The sequence below is a fragment of the Doryrhamphus excisus genome, chromosome 5 (assembly GCF_030265055.1).
Source record: "Doryrhamphus excisus isolate RoL2022-K1 chromosome 5, RoL_Dexc_1.0, whole genome shotgun sequence".
Classification (NCBI taxonomy): Eukaryota; Metazoa; Chordata; class Actinopteri; order Syngnathiformes; family Syngnathidae; genus Doryrhamphus; species Doryrhamphus excisus.
Genome location: NC_080470.1, coordinates 5,345,968 through 5,368,299, shown reverse-complemented (window position 1 = coordinate 5,368,299; position 22,332 = coordinate 5,345,968). Strand labels below are relative to the sequence as shown.

The window sequence follows — 22,332 nt, the reverse complement described above, 5'->3', positions numbered from 1 at the left end:
AATTCAAGATCAGAAGCAAGTACGTGTTTTCTCAGCAAGTCAGCCCAACTCTCCTTTGGATTGCTACGTGTGAACTGTTCACAGCGCTGATCAGAGAGACTGGCAGATGCATCGCAGAGGCCCTGCGGATATTAAGCAGTCTAAATATCTGGACCAGTTGGGGAGTTCAAAACCTGCAGTTGTGAAAAGTGGTGCAGTGCTATTGTGAATGACAATGAGAACGCTAATGAGCTACGGCCAATTAGAGATGCATAAAGTTGCACGACAATTTCTTTTGAAGTTTTCAAGACGAGATGTATTATAATAGTCTCGGCACACATGCCCTTGAGGAAGGGACTTAAATCCCTCCATTAGTTCCGGGGCACTAAAGAGATGCCCAGTGGTCACTATGTGCGTGCTGTGTTCACAACTATTCAAAAGTCAGTAATTATGTATGTTTGTACATGACAAAATATAGCCTGTTCCATAGATGAAGCAATCATTCCCAGGTCCCTCAGCTCCACTGAAGAATGATTGTACAAATTGTCATTTTAAGTACAAATGACTACATATTATGCTTGAATATTATGGTCGCTAATCCTATTTGTTGTTCTCTCCAGTTTTTCTTTTGCTGCTCTTTTTTGTGCCGCATTACAAGTTCAAGGCACTGTTATACATATAAGCTCAGGCAAAATGATCTGACACATTTGTAAGTTAAATGAAAGGCAAATAAAGTAAAAAAAAACAAAAATGTGTTATCATTTTTGAAAAGTACATATAATGCCATTATGTTTCATTATGTTTTAAAAGTTAAATCAGGGGCTGCATTGCGGTCGAGTGGTTAGCGCACAGACCTCACAGCTAGGAGACCAGGGTTCAATTCCACCCTCCTTCCACCACATTCCAATTAATTAATTAGCGACTCCAAATTGTCCATAGGTATGAATGTGAGTGTGAATGGTTGTTTGTCTATATGTGCCCTGTGATTGGCTGGCAACCAGTCCAGCTGTCTCGCCCGAAGACAGCTGGGATAGGCTCCAGCACCCCCGCGACCCTCGTGAGGATAAGCGGTAGAAAATGAATGAATGAATGAATGAAATTAAATCAGTTCTGGCAGTGCGAAGTCGGCCGATTGATTTTGGTTTCAATGCATATTCAGTAGAAGTTGGTAACCCATAACAAGATGGTGTTTCGAGCTGGTACGGGATCATGTCTACAAGTACAAACGGAATGCTACTTGTGTTGCAGTTACAGATTTGTTTTGATAAACGTTTCCACAATGAAAAAGCGATGCTCACCAGTCCAATTCATAGCAGAAACTGAAAAAAAAACAAAAAACAATGGCATTATAAAGAAACAAAGCAAAATATTACATGGCATTATATAAAAAAAATGACATTATATGTACTTTTACGGTGGCACGGTAGTCGAGTGGTTAGCGCGCAGACCTCACAGCTAGGAGACCAGGGTTCAAATCCACCCTCGGCCATCTCTGTGTGGAGTTTGCATGTTCTCCCCGTGCATGCGTGGGTTTTCTCCGGGATACTATGGTTTCCTCCCACATTCCAAAAACATGCTAGGCTAATCGGCGACTCCAAATTGTCCTTAGGTATGAATGTGAGTGTGAATGGTTGTTTGTCTTTATGTGCCCTGTGATTGGCTGGCGACCAGTCCAGGGTGTACCCCGCCTCTCGCCTGAAGACAGCTGGGATAGGCTCCAGCACCTCCCGTGACCCTCGTGAGGAAAAAGCGGTAGAAAATGAATGAATGTACTTTTACTTTATTTGCCTTTTATTTAACCTATAAATGTGTTTGAGGACCATCACTGTGTGTGTTTGGGTTGCCTTAGCTTTATGCCAAAGTATCTGCCAGCTCCAGAGCCACGCTAAGAAGCGAGTATTGATCTGTCTTTTCTTAAAACTGTAAAAGAGAACCGATGCGCAAACATACCTGAAGAATAGCAACTGAATGGGAACCCATGAACTACACCAACAAAAGAAAGGGAAGTTTTATTTGAAAGATTTGTGTAGTGTTTGCTTTGTTGATGTGCAATAAACACATCACAGAGAGCTCTTAAAGGTTGGAAGAGAAAGCTTAGTGTATACACTTTTATCTACTTCTACAATGACAAGACTGTGCGCTAATCTCAGTGGACTCTAATTTGGAGTTTTAAAACAATACCAGCTGCAGTCTGTCCCATAACCATGATCCAAGCAGATCATGTTAGAATTTCATGTAAATAGAGATAAAAAACAACAAGCCATTAATTCCAAGGGTGGCTTTTATTCTGCTGTAAACCAAAGAGAATACCCGCAGATAGCAAGGCCGAAACTGAAAAAAGGGGGGAGTATTCCCTGAACAGGGGCATGATATCAAATTAAATCCATCTCTCCTCCTCTCCTTTCCTCCTCCTTTACTCAAGGAGAAATAAAAAAGGGAAACAAAAGGTGGCCAAGGTCACTTACATTCACTCATTCTCCTGTCTTCTAAGATACATTAGAATGGAGGACATAGAGTAGATGATATGTCCTGACGATCCATTTTCTATGCCGCTTATCCTCACTTGGGTCGTGGGTATGCTGGAGCTTATCCCAGCCAATCACAAGGCATATATAGACAACCTACACATTCATTCATTCATTCATTCATTCATTTTCAACCGCTTTTCCTCACGAGGGTCGCGGGGGTGCTGCAGCCTATCCCAGCTGTCTTCGGGCGAGAGGCGGGGTACACCCTGGACTGTTCACCAGCCAATCACAGGTCACAGGGCACATATAGACAAACAACCATTCACACGCATGTTTTTGGAATGTGGGAGGAAACCGGAGTACCCGGAGAAAACCCACGCATGCACGGGGAGAACATGCAAACTCCACACAGAGATGGCCGAGGGTGGAATTGAACCCTGGTCTCCTAGCTGTGAGGTCTGCGCACTAACCATACGACCGCCGTGCCGCTCCCTACACATTTATATCTATTGAAAATATGGAGTCTGCAATTAACCTAGCATGTTTTTGGAATGTGGGAGGAAACCGGAGTACCTGGAGAAAATCCATACACGCACAAGGAGAACATGCAAACTCCACACAGAGATGGCCAGACGGAGATTGGTACCCAGGTTTCCTGCGTGGCCTACATACTAACCACTCGACTACCGTGCAGCCTTGCCATAAGATGTATTATTCAGCGGCATGAAGTACCCAAACAAAGCATCCAAGTGAAGGCTGGGACTGAGTGGTTCTTTTAGAGTTGGGACACTATAGACAGATTCCGGATACGAGTCCTTTATCATGTGTGTGACAATTTTTTGCTTTTTGCTTTTTTTTTTGGCTTTTTTGCTGTGTAGTAAGTGCCAGAACTTTGATACAGAAAGTGAGAAACACTATTGAATTTGAATCTGTGTGGCTCTTGTGTGGAGCACCAGTGATTACCAGTACCAGTACTAGCACTCATACGATACCATCTTTTGTCACTTACTTTGCCATATACTGACCTCTGTTGTTTAGAATATGCTGTCAGAAAAATACTCCGCTGGCAATAATGTCTCAAAAAAGGATGGCCGCAATTTAATTATTCATGACAAAGAAGCACTTTTTTTTTACATGTCATTTTAAATCTGAAAAAAAAAAAATACACAAAAGAAAGAGTCAGAGCCAAACCGCACAGTGGCAGTCAGACAGAAACATAAAGGGGCTGCAGAGAGATAGATAATTTGAGAGGGAGAATGACTTGCAATGCCTCATTATGAGTTTTACTGTCAGACCAAATATACTTCAGCAATGTATCAGTGCATCAGACTGCACAAACACACACACACACACACACACACACACACAGACAGACACATACTTGGATCACATACACACTAGTACAATCAGAACATGCATGGAGTTGAATTGCAAAGCCTGAGTTTAGTGTTAAAGGTCAAGTTACAGATGATTGCACTAAAATGCGAAATTAGACACACACATACAGACATATAGACACTGTCAAATAATAACTTTGCTCACATTATGTTCCTGCATATTAGTGTCCCTTCAAAGCATTTCCCCGCCAGGCAAGACGGTGTATCCTCTTATTTTTAGTCATCTTGTTTTTATAGTCATATTAGAAATGATCTCGGTAACACAAGAAGAACAGGGACTGGAGAAGTACCACTAGGTGACTCCACATAGACACAAACTGACAAAAATAATCGGAAGGGATGTTGAGCCATTTATGATATTATACATAAAAGATATATATTATATACAAAAAAATACAAAAAATCTGAGCTTTGTGATATATGTGACAAAGCATATTATTAGTATGAACCTCAATCTTTCTTCTTTTTTCCGATTTTTGCTTTTTTAAATCATTTTTTTGACTCTTTTCTGAAATGTTCTTTTTGGAATATTATGACTTTATTCCCATAATATTTTACCTTTTTCCTCAACCAAATCTTTCCAAAATGTCACAACTTTAAAAAAAAATCAATGAGGTTGATTGGCAACTGTAAATTGTGAATGTTTTCCCCCCCTCATAATATTACATAATATTACTTAATATTACATAACATTAATATTTATTGTCATAAAATTCCCAGATAGATTACAACTTTTTTCACTCAATATTTGGACTTTATTCTTGAAAAATCATTGCATTATCTTTTTAGAATCTGTCACAAGCAAATAAAAATAAAAATAAAAATAAAAATAAAAATAAAAATAAAAATAAAAATAAAAATAAAAATAAAAATAAAAATAAAAATAAAAATAAAAATAAAAATAAAAATAAAAATAAAAATGTCGCACTTTCGACATCCCTGATTTAAGGTATCTACACATCACACAGGTACGCTCAATCTTCCATATAGCCACATGAACCTGGCTAAACCAAAGAGGGCAAACAAGCAATCAAACCCTGCTTTCTCAGCATTGTTTCCTTTCCAAACCTTCCTAAAATAACCAGGTTCTTGAAATAGGATAAAACCAATCTCTATAGTAAGAACAAATGAACAAATAGGCTTTTAGTTTCACCGTGGGACAATAGAAGGAAGTGTGAAGTGACACACACCCTCTCAAATGAAACAAAGACAATGATGCAAATGTCATTGTGTGCATGATGAGGGTATTATATCCTACCATATCAAACGGAATCAGGGGGTTGGCTTTAGTGCCTTTATTCTCCTATGAAATACTGTATATTATTTCTCTGTGTGCATGCAAAGCTGCAGCAAAAGCTTGGTCAACTCAATCTCAAAGACTCCTGCATCAACAGTCCAACTATGCCTCAAGCAAAATCCCAAAAGAGAGAAAGAGTCTCTTTAAATAACCATCATAGGCTTCCAGAAGAATGTTTACAAGACTTTCTTAGAAGAAGCCTCTCACATAAATGAACATCCGGGGATTCTAATTGAGGTGAGTTTGATGGACGTTTGCATGGAGGACATGAAGCTTTTTTCATTTTACTTCAAGGCAAAAACAATTTGAAGCAAACAGCTCATCTGATGTGCATTGAAAGAACATGACACACTTAGGACCTTGCTGTACACATTCAGAATAATAGAACTGACAAAAATAGGTTTCCTCGGGACACTGTCAAATGTGGACTTAGGTTAGTCTTCTACCCCTGCACTCAAAACTAAAAAATAACTCCAGTGCTCTGGATTTATATTTCTGGTGGAGTTTGCATTTCCTCCAGTGAAGTTTAATTAGAGACTTTATATTACCCATGGCAGCGAATGTAGCGTGAATGCTCGTTCGTCTATTACAAGTGCCCTTGTGGCGAGTGCCCCTTGCCTCTCAGTCAGCTCCAAAAGGCTCCTAATGAGGAAAAGTGATATAGAAATGGTAGGACAATGTAGTCATTTTAGTACAACCAATAAAATGACTGCTTGTAAACAGTTGGATGGCAACTGTGAAGGATCACCTACTTAGTGTGGTGGACCAGCTCATATGTTCACTACAGTCAACTCTCGCTACATCACAGTGGGAAGGTCGCTCCCTCACTCTAATACCAAAAATTGTACGTTTTCATAAACCCTGATACTGCATCCCAGCAATGTATATAGACACCTTTTGCAGTAAAACACACAGTACAGGAAAGAGGAAGTGAGAGAGCATGGAGGAGTTTGGCATGTACCACGTTACAAATTGTAGGGGAATGTTAACGTATTTCCACATAGTAGCTGCATCATAGTTGATCTCCACTTGCTCCCTTATGCCATAGAAACGGTATGATACACAATTTTAGTGGCTTTGAAACCATGACTTTTTCATACCATGGTATACCTTGAAACCGGTATCCAGTGATGCCTATATGTGACTATAGGGGTGTTATTTCACAGCTACAGGGCTCTAATATTGTTAAAAATTTGATTGAGAAAGTCAGTTTTTCTATGATCTAACTATGAAAATATTCTGTTTATTAATATTGTATCCTATTTCACAGAAATTCGCCTATCAAGATCGAGTCTGCGGTCAGTTAAACACCATAAAACAAAGGAAACCCCATGCAGTAGCACCTCGGTTTTCAAATCAAGAGTCTGAACATTCTTTGACAACAATAACAAAAAAAACAGACAGAGACTTTTTTCCAATAGGAAAAACATCACTCCGGAAGCCAAATACAAATGTGCACATCATCTGATTGAATATGAATATCACTAATCTTTTTTAGATAATAGAAATATTATAATTCAGACTATTATTTTGATGACATTTTGCTGACGTGATTTATGAAAACCAAAAGCAGCATCATGTCCTGAAGTTGTCTATTATTAGGGGTATTCCAATTGATGATTTATGGTTGCTATGACAGTGACAGAAAAGCGATTGCTATTGTTTTTTTCTGATTCCAGACCCGATCGGGATAAGTGAATTTTTGCCTTATAATAGGACATATTCAAGCACAAAACAGCATGATTTTAAAGGGGATCTATTATGCTCATTTTCAGCCCTTTGTATTGAGTTGTGGACTCCTATAGAGGAGCGACACATAATAACCCACACAGAAAGCTTTCTAGAGCTTCCAGAATCCGCACGTATCCCAGTTGTATTTCCTTTGGCTGGTCCCACTCAACTTGTACATATACAATACAATAGCATACAATAGCTTGTACAATAGCTTGTACAGTTTGCACCCGGGCACGCCCATATAAGGAAGCCCGGTTCACTGTGACAGTGAGCCAGTGCCTGAAATGGAGCACTCAGAGGCTAATTTCCCCGCCAGGCTAATTTTGATGCTATAGTACTTATTGCAAAGATACTGTATGTCATAAAAACAATTTTGAAGCTGTTTCTTTGAGGAAAAATTATTATATATCGTGCTGTAGTTCGGCCTGTATGACCGCAGTCTAATTGTTGATGTGAACATGACTTTACATAACAACCACCGCTATCCTGTTGACATGCAATCACAGCCGTGTATTTTGGAAACACTCAAAGGTCATGCCCTTACAAAGAGGGCAAAAGGAGCCACAAACAGGAAGTGGGCAGATATAGTAAACTGGTCCCTGCAGGGGGATTTCCCTGCTTGTCCACTCTTCATGTTCCGAACACACTCACTACGTTTGATTTCTTCAGTATGCATAAAAAGTTCCTGCCTCTTCAGGGTTGCTTGCACACTTGGTTTCTTGATTTCTTCTTTCTCTTTTACGTCTCAGCTCTGTTTCTCCTGCTGCTCTCTGTCAGCAGTGCCCCCCCAACTCTCAACTCTATACTGCTCTTCCCTGTCGTTCCCCTTCACTGACAGACCACTGGTGTGGATAATATTCAGGTTATCAACCTGCTCTTGTGGAAAAAAAAATGAGCCTCAAGTTGTACTGGAAGAAAGTCAAAATTAGGATAGTTCTTACAGCAATGAAGGCCGGAGACAACCTCATGTGACTATTTTTGGACGTACAATGAGAAAATCTCAAAAGAGAACAGAGGTTGGTGTTGATAAAGGATGGGAAATTACATAAGCCCCCTTTGAGGTTGAGCCATAAATAGCTGAGAATTAATATCAGATTACACCGACACCATACCGGCTACATTTGAACCAATTACTTGAATAATTACAGATTAGTTTCCATTGCCTGAAGTGAAACACCAGGTTTTATATTGGAGAGAAAATGGAATTCAGTGGAACCTTGGTTAGTGTCATTAATCCATTCCAGAAGGTCCAACTCTAACACCAGGCTCACGCTGACTAAGCTGCACCATCCGGAGCTATTGTGAACCTACAACAGGGATTTCAATCTTGCGGAGTGTGAACATACAGGAACATACAGAAACAAGAACATACTCTAACCAAATACACTTTCCCCATAAAAACTAATGTAAATCCAATTCATCTGTTTCAGAAACACAAAACATGTTTTTATAGTTTTACAATGATATTTTACATGCTGAAAACAACTTGAAATGCATGAATGAAAGACTTAAATGAACAACAGGTGACTTTTTTCTTCACTGACGATGTGATGATGTGGCAGCAAAAACAACATGGACACCACCTTCTTGTTTTGCCGTGAGTTATTTCGTGAATTCAATGTTTCTCACCTCAAGTCTTCGACTTCAAACCCAAAATGGAGCACATATGTACATGCACAGGCGACATTGTGCAGGGATACGGTAGGAGATCTGATACTCTTGAGAAGACATTTTTGTTTTACTGTTTTGAGAAGCTAAAATCTTTCCGTAAATGTCCCCAGCAACTAAGCAGAACTACGATCTCCATCACCAACATCCAACCACAACTGGACTTATGCTAGGAGTCCACTGGGCCGGCACCAGTTTGTTGCCAGTTTGCGCCAATTCAATTTGCTGTGGTGCCTAGTGTCACCAATAAGGTGCCTAGTGGCATGCAGTGGCTTAAACTGCCTCCCAACTGGCTCGTGGTGGCACGTAACGGCGGCAAAATTTGAGTTTGATGGCAAGAAAATTTCAAAATGTTTTAAATTTTCGTTGCGCCACTTGCATCAAGCAATAAGAGCGAAGTGTCCACGAAGTGGAACCAACTGTTGCAAAAAATCCACCTATTGGAATCCAATGGAATGTAATGGCACGTGCCAAGTTGCGCCAATGATGCTAAGAGTCCACTGAGCCAGCACCAGTTGGTGCCAGTTCGCGCCAAAGATTATGTGATAGGCGCGTAGTGGATCGCTGTGGCGCCGAATTATGTTCGGTCGGCATGTTACCATGTTGCCGTTAATTCGGCAGCGTGGGGTAAGTCGCTGTTAATGAACTACAGTGCTGATGGGAGTGTCATACGATTTAATGTCAAAAAATGCGAACTACCCCTTTAAATGTTTAACATACTTGTAATTACCTTTCTAGTCATCAATCAGTTTATAAGCAAGTGGCCTCAAAGGGCCTGATGACACAACAAGGTGACAATATAGTGATTTATATCATTCAGATTTAGATCACTGCTGTCGCCATTTCATGCAAAACCATCTGTTACTATTTTGCACACGCTGGGTGATTTCAGGAAATAAAAATGTAATCAGCTTGTCTCCTATTGACAAGAAATATTCAGACCACTGTCAAAGAGGATGATGGAGCAGATGGACTGGGACATGCAGTAGAGATGGCTTAATGTGATGTACTGTATTGCGAGACTGAGTGGAAAATAACCCCAGCAAGGGACATAAACATAAGGGAATGTAGAAGGGCACAGTGTTCCTTATTATATATAAACAAAAAGAGGCAATAGTTATTATTATTATTATTATTATTATATCATACCGGATGTTGCTTTAAGAGCACAGTAATTGGCCTCTATTCATTATGATCAGAGATGCAGCAACATGCACCCTCTGAAAGTCCTGCTGCTATATCATTTTCTCATTATTGCTTCCCTCTTCTGCCCTTCATATTGCCTTGATAAGTCAATACTGGATGACCTCTGACATGAAATCTGTGAGCTGAAAGATGGAACTATAGCATGGCTAACTACAGCTTGGCAATGAGGCATAAAAAAATATGACATGGTTTCCTTTACTAGTTGATAGTATGCATTCATCCGGACATTGGTTGGTAAATTACCTTAGTATAGTATAATATAACTATTTATTCTATTATCATCTATCCTGTTCAGGGTTCAGGCAGACAGTCACAAGGCACTTTATACTGTATTTAACAGTTTGGTATTGTGGTCGGAGTTTGCAGGGGTTGAGAACTAGATTACATTGGTAATGGTAATGGTAATGGTAATGGTAATGGTAATGGTAATGGTTTTATTTCATTTGAACATGCATCAAATTACAATTGAGTGCATCCCATAATCAGTTCACAGTTACACATGCCCAAAAGGAGTAGGAAGAAGCAAAACTTATTAAATCCTACCCCTCCATCTGGTACTTTATCAATCAGTAACTGTTACATTTGTTCTCTTCCTGCTTTCCATAATACAGTTTAATACATTTTTTTTTTTTAAGTAATGCACCTCGTACCGGGTGATATGACCATCCAATGACATTATGGGTACCATAGTAAGTGTCAATATAGTGATATATATAGCACATCATGACTGGTTCAAGACTCTTCATCCTTGTATTTAGCAAACATCAACTGCTTGTATTGTTTCTTGAATTGGCTCATCATTGTGCATTGTTTGAGGTCCTTACTCAATCCATTCCATAGTTTGATTATTACTGACATTGACATTATATTGATTGTTAACCAAAGCACTGTACCGCACAATAATATACATTTTTGTTGAATTGTGACAGTGTCAATAAAACCTGAACATTATTATTACCGGAATTTTCTGTACTATAGAGCGCACCGGTATGTATAAGGTATAAGGTAAACAGTCATCCTCTTCAACAACACAACTGAACAGCCTTTGTCACACACTTTGTCAGCCTCTCTCTCTCTCTCTGTCTCTTTATTTCATTGTTGATACATTTGTCTCGAGGCAAATTAGCCATTAGCTTGAGCTATCCTTTTCATCACACAGTAGTCTAACCTTTCAAAACCTGTTAGTGATAATGGAAGGTTGGCAGTCCAACCAGAAATTCTAGTAATTCTACACTTAAACTTACTTCAGATGTGTCAAGAAATTAATGTATAGTATAGTATAAGGAGAGCTGGAATTTACAGTATGTACAAATAGATAAAACATTCATTCATTTTCTACCGCTTATCCTCACCAGGGCCGCAGGGGTGCTGGAGCCTATCCCAGGTGTCTTCAGGCGAGAGGCGGGGTACACCCTGGACTGGTCGCCAGCCAATCACAGGGCACATATAGACAAATAACCATTCACACTCACATTCATACCTATGGACAATTTGGAGTCGCCAATTAACCTAGCATGTTTTTGGAATGTGGGAGGAAACGGGAGTACCCGTGCACTAACCACTCGCCCGCCGTGCTGACTAGATAAAACATTTTCCATTATGTATATATTTTTAATCAATGGATGTTCTGCATTTTGGCATCAAGATCCAACCACAAAGCCACTATTGTCCCCATTACACAATATAATCTCCCCTTACACAAATACCATCCAGATAGCATAAAGCATCAGGACATTGCTGTTAGCAGCTTTACATTGGGCATGAACATTTTCAATCCAATAAAAGGTGCAAGCCAGTATATGTTGTTACATACAGTAGATCCCACATGAGCCAAGGATGACATGACATGAAAAGCTGCTGCGCCCTTTATGCTGTCCTCAACCTTCTCGAAGAATCAATAAGCCACCGAAGGAGAAACTAAGGAGTGTCTGACAGAGCGGGAGAAAGATATGCGCCTTAAAATGTGTTTCTGGTGGTGCCAAGGAGTCAATGGAGATGATGTAAACAGGACAGGGGTATGGTCATTCTAAGGATTACACTTTAATCAATCGAAAGCCCTTTCCTCCCCTCTACCACCATGCTAATCCTATGAAAGCCTACTATTTCTGATTGTCAGAGTGTCCATTCAGCACAATATGGAACATGCCATCAAACTTTTTATCATATGGAGATGTCAAACTTCCACTCGGAAGCAATGAAAAACATTAGCACATTTGAACTGAAGATGAATCGATTATTTAATTACTCAATCATTCATTCATTCATTTTCCACCGCTTTTTCCTCACGAGGGTCGGGGGTGCTGGAGCCTATCCCAGCTGACACATTCGAACTGAAGATGAATCGATTATTTAATTACTCAATCATTCATTCATTCATTTTCTACCGCTTTTTCCTCACGAGGGTCGCAGTGGATGCTGGAGCCTATCCCAGCTGACACATTCGAACTGAAGATGAATCGATTATTTAATTACTCAATCATTCATTCATTCTCTACCACTTTTTCTTCACAAGGGTCGCGGGGGTGCTGGAGCCTATCCCAGCTGTCTTCGGGCGAGAGGCAGGGTACACTGGTGGCCAGCCAATCACAGGGCACATATAGACAAACAACCATTCACACTCACATTCATACCTATAGACAATTTGCAGTCGACAATTTGGAGTACCCGGACAAAACCCACGTATGCACGGGGAGAACATGCAAACTCCACACAGAGATGGCCGAGGGTGGAATTGAACCCTGGTCTCCTAGCTGTAAGGTCTGCGCACTAACCACTTGTCCGCTGTGCCGCCCTAATTACTCAATCCATAAAGAAAATAATAATAGATTACACTGTGAAGACATGGGTATTTCTTTGCATGTCATGATTCTGCAGTTGTGGTGTTTTACACAGTATTTTCCTTGTACTGTTTGGCAGTATTTCGGCTACAAAAATCCTAAAAAGTACAATAACGCTGCAATAAATCTTTGCTTTTTGAAGAACAGAATATTCTGCGAACTGTGCCATGTGAACTCTGCTTGAAACAAAATTGGATGAAGAAAATATGAAAGCGGATGGCCGCCACAGGTTTCCACGGTGACCTTTAGAGTTTGCTTTTTTTTAAAAAAGGATTGCATATCGTCAATAGATGCAAGAAAATATGTATTGGTTTTATCGTCTTAAGCAAATATAGTAATAAACAGATGTATGTGGGTAGATGAAAACATACATTCACACATATATACACATGCAAGAGAAGAGAGTATGTTGACAAGAAGTGAGAGTCAGAGGTGTGCAAAAGAGAAGAGCAATTGAGATAAAAATAACTCAACTTTTCCCCAGTGGATACCCCCGCCCCCTACCCCCACCCCAATACATTTGCTGTACTGTGTGGAGTATTTATGTTTGTCTGCATGGCATTATAACTCTGAAGGATAAGAGGATAATGTTTGTGACTTTAATAAAGAAGACAGATGGGCTCAAACATGCACGCATACGCTGACACCTTTTAAACAGGCTGGCATAAATCTACTGGCGGATAAAAGACAAAAGGTGCGTGTTGTGTCAAGAGAAACTCTTCATCTTTTCACGGCAAACCAACAGATGGTCCTCTTACGTTGACACGCCAACAAAGACACTCTGATAAAAAAAGACAAACGAACTGGACCAAACAGACACTAAATACGCTCCATCTGCGAGAACCATAGTGACAAATTGGGTTCGTTACTGAGGCTCGTTATTTTTTCTCCGCTAAGCCCACGGTTGGCACGACCGGACTTAGTGAAATGGTTTAGGACAAATCCAGGGCTCTGGGTTGTTGCCAATCGCTGCATTGCATAGAAGGGGATTGAAGCGGCTTAGACGGCTGCAGACAATGCACAGCGGTGGCATCATGACACAGAAAAATAAAGTGTCAGTAGGTCACTTTTGATTTGTCTTTGTGCTATAATGCATACTGGACAGACAATGCCTTGCAGGCATGCTGACCGCATGACCACACAGGAGGAATTGATATTTATTGCTAGTATTATTTGCTATGATAGAGTCAATGTAGTGTCTGGACTGTTGAAAACTTGATTGTTTCATCATCGTCTCGTCAATATGTCCTATGTCTCCTGCGTCTGGAAGGCGTCCTGACCAGATGCCCGAGTCACCTCATCTGGTGGTTCACATCAATGCAGAGGAGCAGCGGTTCTAGTCTGAGTTTCTCCCGGATGGCACCAATGATCTTGTCATTTCGGTCACCACCCAAAGCTCATGACCATAGGTGAGGGTAGGAACGTAGACTGACCTGTGGTTTTTTTTTTTCGCCTCAGGACCCTCTTGACTGATACAGAGACTGCATCACTGCAGACACAGCACCAATCCGCCTGTCAATCTCCATCCTTCCCTCACTCATGAACAAGACCTAACAAGACCAAGGCATTATTCATTCATCATCCTTGTTTGTTTTCTTAAACATTTTTATGTCCAGGAAAATGTTCTCCAGCAATGTAATGGACAGCGTGGAACCCTGACTCAAACTCAGGGACTGGGTTGGTAAGGAGAGACAAACTGGTTGCTGGGGAGAACAGAGGCGATAGAGACGCAGTGTCAGCACTTCAGAGAACACAGGATAGACAGAATCTATCATGGGGATATTATGGATATATTTACAAGTCAAAGCCAAACCAGACTGCTCATCCATCAATCTTCATCAGCTCTTTTGGTTGCTCCCCAGCTGCTCCTCACCTCTCTCAGGCACAAGCTGTTCACCCTCAGACTGCCAAACATACAGCTGAGTAGCTGACGTAAGCGCAGCTCATTACATTGACATGACATTTAAAAAATACACTAGCATCAATAAGTATAACATTTAACCAATAACATAATTGTCATTGTTAATTTTAATTTTTGTCCGTGTAGTGTGTTTTAGTAGTGAGCAAAGCTCATATCGCAGAGCGCTTGAATGGCATTGAGAAGGCGCCTCCTCCGTGATACAATCAGTGTGATTGGTGAGCGAGCAGCTGAAGAGCTGCAATCTCACCTAAATTGTCTCAGTGACACCTGTGCCTCCTCAAAATGCCTCTTATTCCGTTTTAGGAATCTTGTGTAGACAGCCTTTGCTGTGATTTGCATGTAAGTACTTTCACACAGCAATATAGAGAAGTAGCTTTTCAGTTCACTACCCTAATTCAGTGGTGAGGAGTGAGGAACGCAACTATTAAAGCAACCCAAAAAAAAATAGTGGGGCATCGACCACTTACAGTAGGTAGGCTACATATAAGGAAAAATACATCAATCTGTCAAACATATGTAATTTTATCCTTTCTTTTCATCAGTTTGACCCATAAGCCAAATAATATGGTACCATATCCAAAGGGTCACAATAGGTTTGCTGTTGTTGTTGTTGGCCAGCATGGCTGATGGAACGACTAACCTGCATGAGAATAGGTCGGTGGATATTGTTGTCCTCAAAGGAACAGCCCTTCTTTTTGAGGAGCAATTGATCAGCTGACTCTGGGTTCGAATAAACTGTTCTTCTAGGTTGTGCTTATGTTTTTATAAAGGTTGCTTGGTCTTTGCAAGAATTTATATTTTGCACTGTTGGACCTTTAAGAGGTTCTAAGTAGATCTTCAAAACACAAAAAGAAGAAATGTGATTAAGGCAAAATACTAATAATAAGGAGTGAGTTATGTTTGCAGTATTGGAGACCAGGTGATGTGGGTTGCCATAGCAATGGCGGCGATGCTGTTCGGCTTATGACAAGCCAGTATACACTCAAAATGATTTCATCAAAATGATTTGCGGGGAACATTTGCACACAGCACCAGCTAGTCCACAGTCACGCTAGAAGCAGTTGCAGAGGAATCTGACTCAAACACACCACGACTGTGTATGTTTGTACAATAATAGAAACCACCGGGTACACACTTAAGTACACAATGTGCCGTCAAAGTCCCTATTGGTCAAGCAACCCCCAAAGAGGCATGAGAAAGTACAAAGTTCAATCGCATTTTGCAGGTTGAGGTGCAGACAGTTCAAGGCTCACTAAACTCTGGAAGAACGGCAACTCCACTGAGACAACACACACATGCAAGCACACACACAGACACACACACACTGTATACACTATGCGTGCAGTGGGCTTCATGGTCTTGCAAAGAATTCATCAGTTGATCTGCATTCCTGAGCCTCATACACCCCATTAGTGTGAGCTATCTCGCAGACATTTGTTTGAAAGATGGGACATCAAACACATGCCCGCATACACGTGTGCGTGCATACATACACACGTACAAATGCACGCAATGCTCCTTTTCTCATTTTTCATCTTGGTTTCATCTCAACCTGTCTTGCACTTTACTTCTCCGGCATCTCCAATGTGTGTTTCGACTCCCGGGAGCCCCTGGCAAGGTCAGAACTATGTTAGCAACAAAAGTAGGTATGTGCTTAAAGATGAGATTTATTAAATGGTTAGTAGGAAGAAAAGCGTTTTCAGCTATAGAAAGCCCACGTTGAGGTTTTGGAAATGGTGTAGCAGCACAAGAAATAAGAGAAAATGTAAAAACTTGGAGTTTTTTATTCAATAAAGTTAAGTAGGAAGGAAATATACTAAAACCCTAACCAGGGTTATAAGCATAGCATAGAACAGGGGTGTCCAATGTGTGACCCGGGGGCCTTTTGTGGCTAATGGCTGTTTTTTTAATCGGTCCACTGCACATTGTAAAAGTATAGTTTAATATGGAAACTAAAAAAATCAGCAACAATAGCAAAAATTTAAGAATCAGCAGTCATTTTATAGGTATAAAGTCAAAATACTAGGAGAAAAAAAGTTGTACTTTAACGGGAAAAATAATTGTATGATTTTTTTCACAAAATATTTAACACATAATTTGACAAAAATAAAGTAATATAAAGAAATTAAATTTAAGTAGCATGAAGTTGAAATGGGAAATTATTTTATTTTTTTATTTTTATTATCAGTAATAATAATAATTTTAGGTTCAAGATTTAACCCTGTAGTTATATAGCATCCAATGTGTGACCCGGGGGCCATTTGTGACTAATGGCTGTTTTTTTATTGGTCCACGGCACATTGTAAAAGTATAGTTTAACATGGAAACTAAAAAGACAGCAATAATAGCAAAAATTGAAGAATCAGCAGTCATTTTATAGGTATAAAGTCAAAATAGTAAGAGAAAAAAAGTTGTACTTTAACAGGAAAAAATATTTTTATGAATTTTTTCACAAAATATTTAACGCATAATTTGACAAAAAATAAAGTAATATTATAAAGAAATTTTATTTTAGTAGCATGAAGTTGAAATAGGAAATTATTTTATTTTTTTATTTTTATTATCAGTAATAATAATAATTTTAGGTTCAAGATTTAACCCTGTAGTTATATAGCATCCAATGTGTGACCCGGGGGCCATTTGTGGCTAATGGCTGTTTTTTTATTGGTCCACGGCACATTGTAAAAGTATAGTTTAACATGGAAACTAAAAAAAAAACAGAGAATCAGAATCAGCAGTCATTTTATAGGTATAAAGTCAAAATACTAAGAGAGTTGTACTTTAACAGGAAAAAAATATTTTTATGAATTTTTTCACAAAATATTTATCACATAATTTGACAAAAATAAAGTAATATTATGAAGAAATTTTATTTTAGTTGTTTAGTTTTTTATTTTAAATATAAGCAATAATAATAATTTTAGCTTCAAGATTTAACCCTGTAGTCACAAGCAACATTTTTACAAAGATTAAAATGCCATGACACATCTGGGGCGGGGGGCATTTGGCCAGAGATTTATTTACTCTATTTACAGCCTACCCCCAGTTGATCAAAACAATCAAAAGTGTAGAAAATAACGTCAACATGTGTTTAAACGTCCTACCCTGAGAAGCAGGATTCAGTCGACCACGGATCCAATGTCCCCATTTAAACACACACTAAGAAAGCCAAAGGTTATTTCAGTACAGAACAGACAGGATTCTACCACAGACACATCCGCACATGAACACACACATTGCGTACACACACATTGCGTACACACACCCTCAATAGATTTTTGACTCCCAGCAGGGAGCGGCCATTTCCATCGACGCCCAACCAGGACGTTCCTCCCTACTGGAGCCAGCCAATAAGACGACAGCATTGAAAGGCGAAGGTACCATTAAGGAAGTCCCATGTTCCCTTCTGCTCTCTCTTTGCTTGTTTCCAAACACTGTTTTTTCCTGCTTGTCAATGCCAGGAACCCATTAAGAAGTGTGTTGGGCTTCAGCACAGGGAGACAATATAAGGATGGACCGAGCTATTGTTTCTCCCAGTTGCTTCTTGAGAAATGTCCGGTTGGGTTACTTTTTGGTTTTTTTTCATGCTGGGCTGTTACTGATCTGTGTGAGTTTGATTTTTTTTTGCTCAAGGTGATCCTTGATCTTTCTGAACTACACTAAAACATCAGTCAACATATGTTCCGGTTTAGTGTTTTTCAGTTAACATAAAAAATGAATGGTTTACAGTTTGCATATATATTTACAATACATTTAAATCCAATACCAAAATAGTTGTCGAATAATTGGATGATTTATTAATAAGCCATTCATCGATTAATCATTGCAGCTCTACTTTATTTTTGAATGCTATTAGCAAAATGCCACTGCTCTGTAACCACTGTGTTTCTCATGTACGACAATAAACCGGTTAAATCTTGATCCTAAATCATTAAAATAAGATACAAAATACAAAGGTACCTCCTGATATAATTGTTGCACCAACCAATGAATTAAAAGCCATTTTGTGCATGATCAGTTGAGGGTGTCCTCAAATTCATTTATTCATAGACCAGAACTGATAGTCCAATGCACTTTGGTGTAGTTGGACCATGTTGTGAATTGTTCTTGGCCTGCTGACAGTGCTTTAATCACAAATATGCTTTCATAGCAAGGATGAAAATCTGCCTACTTTGGCAACCGCATCAGCAGCGGTTGGCTACTATCCAAAAAATGGGCGGGACCAACCACCACAATAAACTTGAGAACTGTTGAGGGTGTGCAAAGTGTCTGTCTGCATTTAGTCAACAGTAACTGTGCCATTAGTGTGGCTCTACAAAAGCCTAGTGGCGGAAATAATCATTTGAGTGCATGCTAATTTTTCAATTTATTCTCTCACAAAGGCATGCCCAGTAGAGATGCAGAATATCAACAAAAAAATAAGTATTTTTTATTATGTTATGTATGTGTTTTAAAGGGCAACACATTCACAATTGCTTGTCCAGATTGGAAATGCTCCGCATATCTCAGGCACACTGACGTGTGAGGGAGAAAGACTTGAAAGCAGAGCTGAGAAATGGTGTGTAGACAGAATGTGATTACAAGTCCCATAACCAGGCTCTCATCAGCTCATGTGTGTGTATGTGTTTACTGTATGTGTGTGTGTGTGTGTGTGTGTGTGTGTGTGTGTGTGTGTGAGTGTCGACTTCCAGCACTCATCTGTGCTGTATGTTCTCAGCAAAGGGGGTTTTGAGCCGGTTTGAATGACAGAAAGAGATTTTAGAGAGTCCCTCTTCCTCCTTCAGCAGCGCTAAGAAGCCCTAAAGCGCCTTAGACCGGCCTCCGCCACTTGTTTGATGAAAGAACATCATTTTTAATAACACTAAATACCGTAGCGATGATACCCACCCAAAAGACATCCAAACTAGTGTCGCGCTTCAGGGATCTTTGTCAGGCACAATTGCAATAAATAACGGCAGCTACTACCACCACTGGCGGCTTAGCAGCTGAATATTTGGTCCTCCCCCCCGATTCTGTCGCTCTGTCTCAACAAAAAGTAATAATACTCACATCTTTAGCTCTCAAGTGATCGCACATGTATACAAACCATGTATGCCACCAACGGTATTTTCCAAAAGGCCCTGCGAGGTGTCATTGCCTGCAGGATATGAACCACATGACGCATACAGGCACTTCACCACACCGACATCAGCCAAGTTATCTCTCACACACACACAAGTCATCATCTAAGTTGAATAACTGGTCATGCGGCCAAAGTGAGAAAAAAAAAACATGAAATGCAAAATATTCATTCATTCATTAACGACCACGTATCCTCACGAGGGTCGCGGGGTCAAAGCTGTCTTCAGGCGAGAGGCGGGGTACACCCTGGACTGGTCGCCAGCCAGTCACAGGGCACATATAGTCAAACAACCATTCACACTCACATTCATACCTATGGACAATTTGGAGTCGCCAATTAACCTAGCATGTTTTTGGAATGTGGGAGGAAACCGGAGTACCCGAAGAAAACCCACTCATGCACGGGAAGAACATGCAAACTCCACACAGAGATGGCCGAGGGTGGAATTGAACTTGGGTCTGCTCGCTAACCACTCGGTCGCAGTGCAGCCGAAATGCAAAACAAACGTTTCCACTTTTCCAAACTTACTTTCCTTTTTCGCTTTTTTTGTTAGTTTTTTATGCCACAAACAGGACGAAGCCAGAACCGGAATCAGAATCAGACTCAAGTGTGATTATTTAATTTGAGGTATTTTAAAGAATATTTTTCTTTTTTCTCTCACATTTATTTTTCAATCTCACTGAAACAATACCATTGTTTCATTCTTTCTTTCTTTTGTACTGGACTATGTACGATATGATGACGAGTAATGAACTGGTTGCTCTTGGCACTTAGTTGGGTGCCTCAAGCTGGGTGAGGGTGGTTGAATGTGGGGTTTTCATTCTGGTAGGAATAATATATGTTTTGATAAGTAGATAACTAGATAAGTCTTGATTTCTTCCCATTCCCTTTCGAACATGTGTATGTTTACATGTACATGGGTATTTTTATTGTGTTGATTTATGTTTGGTTTGTTGTGCTTTGGATGATGTTGGAAATAAAGAAGAAAATAAAAAATCAAGAAATCGGAATCATAATAGGAATCTCGCAAACTCAAATGATACCAACCCAACCTTAGTATGAGGTATGTTAAGAAGCGGAATTACGAGGTCATCTACTGTACTGTAGATAGTCCCATCATAATATGTTTATGTTCAAAAGCAAACAGGCAGCACCAAATGTATTTCTGACGAATAAATGCTAGTCTGAAAAGTATGAAAGTATGGTAACGGTCTACGAAACAGAACTTTCACATCAGATTATCATTAAAAGAAATAAATAAATAGTGTGGAACACCCCCCCCCCCCCCCCCCCCAAAAAAAAAACCCTCTGTTTGCTGATTATGGTTCCCTAACACATCTCGCAGATAGTTGTTCTGTCAGGGGCACTTTGCAAATCACACATCATTGCCTCATTACAGTAACGCCTCTCGAAGCCAGTAGCCTGCAAGATGAAATGAATCACCTTTCAGCACCTCTAAGGAAATCATACTGACACACACGTACACACATACACACACAATGTGGCGGACTGGGCGCTAAAATTAGTCAATCTCATTGCAAATGACAATGTGTATGAATAATAATATGCCCTTTTAACACACATCCAGTACGGATGGTGGTTTCCTGTATCAGATATTTTAACCATGGGGCTGCTGTTATAAAAATGAAGTGTTACGCATTAAAGACAAAAGCTGGTGAGCTTCCTTGGCTGATTTCTTGGCTGATTTCATATTTGGAGTTGATTTATTCATGCCAGCAAGATGCAGACACTCTTGTCAGTCAATCGCATACAGAGTTGTAACGATTAAGATGAACAGATAGCAAGAAAACTAATTGGGCCGATAAGGAACTATGACGTCATACCAATAAATCTGATAACAGTAAAAACAAAACATGCTAATGAGGCGAGATTACCCATGATGTGCTTTAACTTAGTTAGCAAATCAAGCGCTCCTTTTCTGTAATGCGCAAATAGCCTTGTGGACTCGAGCTTACTTGTAATATTGAGTGTGACTTCTCATCGTTTCAGTGAAAGACATTTTGCCAAATGCTCTGCAAACACAATACACCTTCTCAGACACCTGAAACGCCAGCATCGCAACAACACTCGGGGTCCGGGACTTGTTCCTATCATTTTAAAAGTGCAAAAAACCTTTCCAGAGAAACTATGCCCTTCACCATTCTTGAAGATACAGCTTTTTTGTTGAGTAAACCCCTTGCAGCCATGTTTTTTCAATGTTTTTTTAATAGTGGTGATGCCATTATAATTAATTAAAATTAATTATTATTAATTTTATTAATTAAAAATAAGGACAAATCTACAGGTACAGTTTGTTTGAGTCATTCTAACCTCCAGATGTGCACAAACTCCAAAATAATACATATAAAAAGTAATCTGAATTGGTCTTCAGAAGCAGGGAGTTAATAGCATTGGCTTAAAAAAATATTGTGCATCCCAGAAATTAATACAAAGGTAGCGCCAAATGTATCTGTGGCGGGACACAACAAATGGATGTATGGAAGACACTGCACACGCATCATAAACATTGGCACCGTGGCTCCTTGTAAACAAGTCCCTTATAGCGGAAATGGGTGGCTTTTTTTTACTGCTGTCTAGCTGTGGTTTGCCAACCATCCATGGCCGATGCTGTGTGGCAGGCATGCAGAGTAATGACCGAGACTGACTGTGAATACATGCACACGCTGAGAGAGCTGAGATAGA

General features: G+C 39.8%; 1 protein-coding gene across 4 annotated transcripts in view; it reads right to left on the bottom strand.

Moving 5' to 3' along the window:
• Positions 1–22,332, bottom strand: part of kank4 (KN motif and ankyrin repeat domains 4) — a 136,791-nt gene that overhangs the window by 110,863 nt on the left and 3,596 nt on the right. Inside the window, exon 1 of one of the 4 annotated variants that reach the window (XM_058072411.1) lies at positions 17,612–19,767. The exons of the other annotated variants lie outside the window; for them this stretch is intronic. The gene's annotated coding sequence lies outside the window, so the exon portion shown is untranslated. Of the gene's footprint in view, positions 1–17,611; positions 19,768–22,332 lie in introns of those variants that run through there. 4 annotated transcript variants of the gene reach the window in all.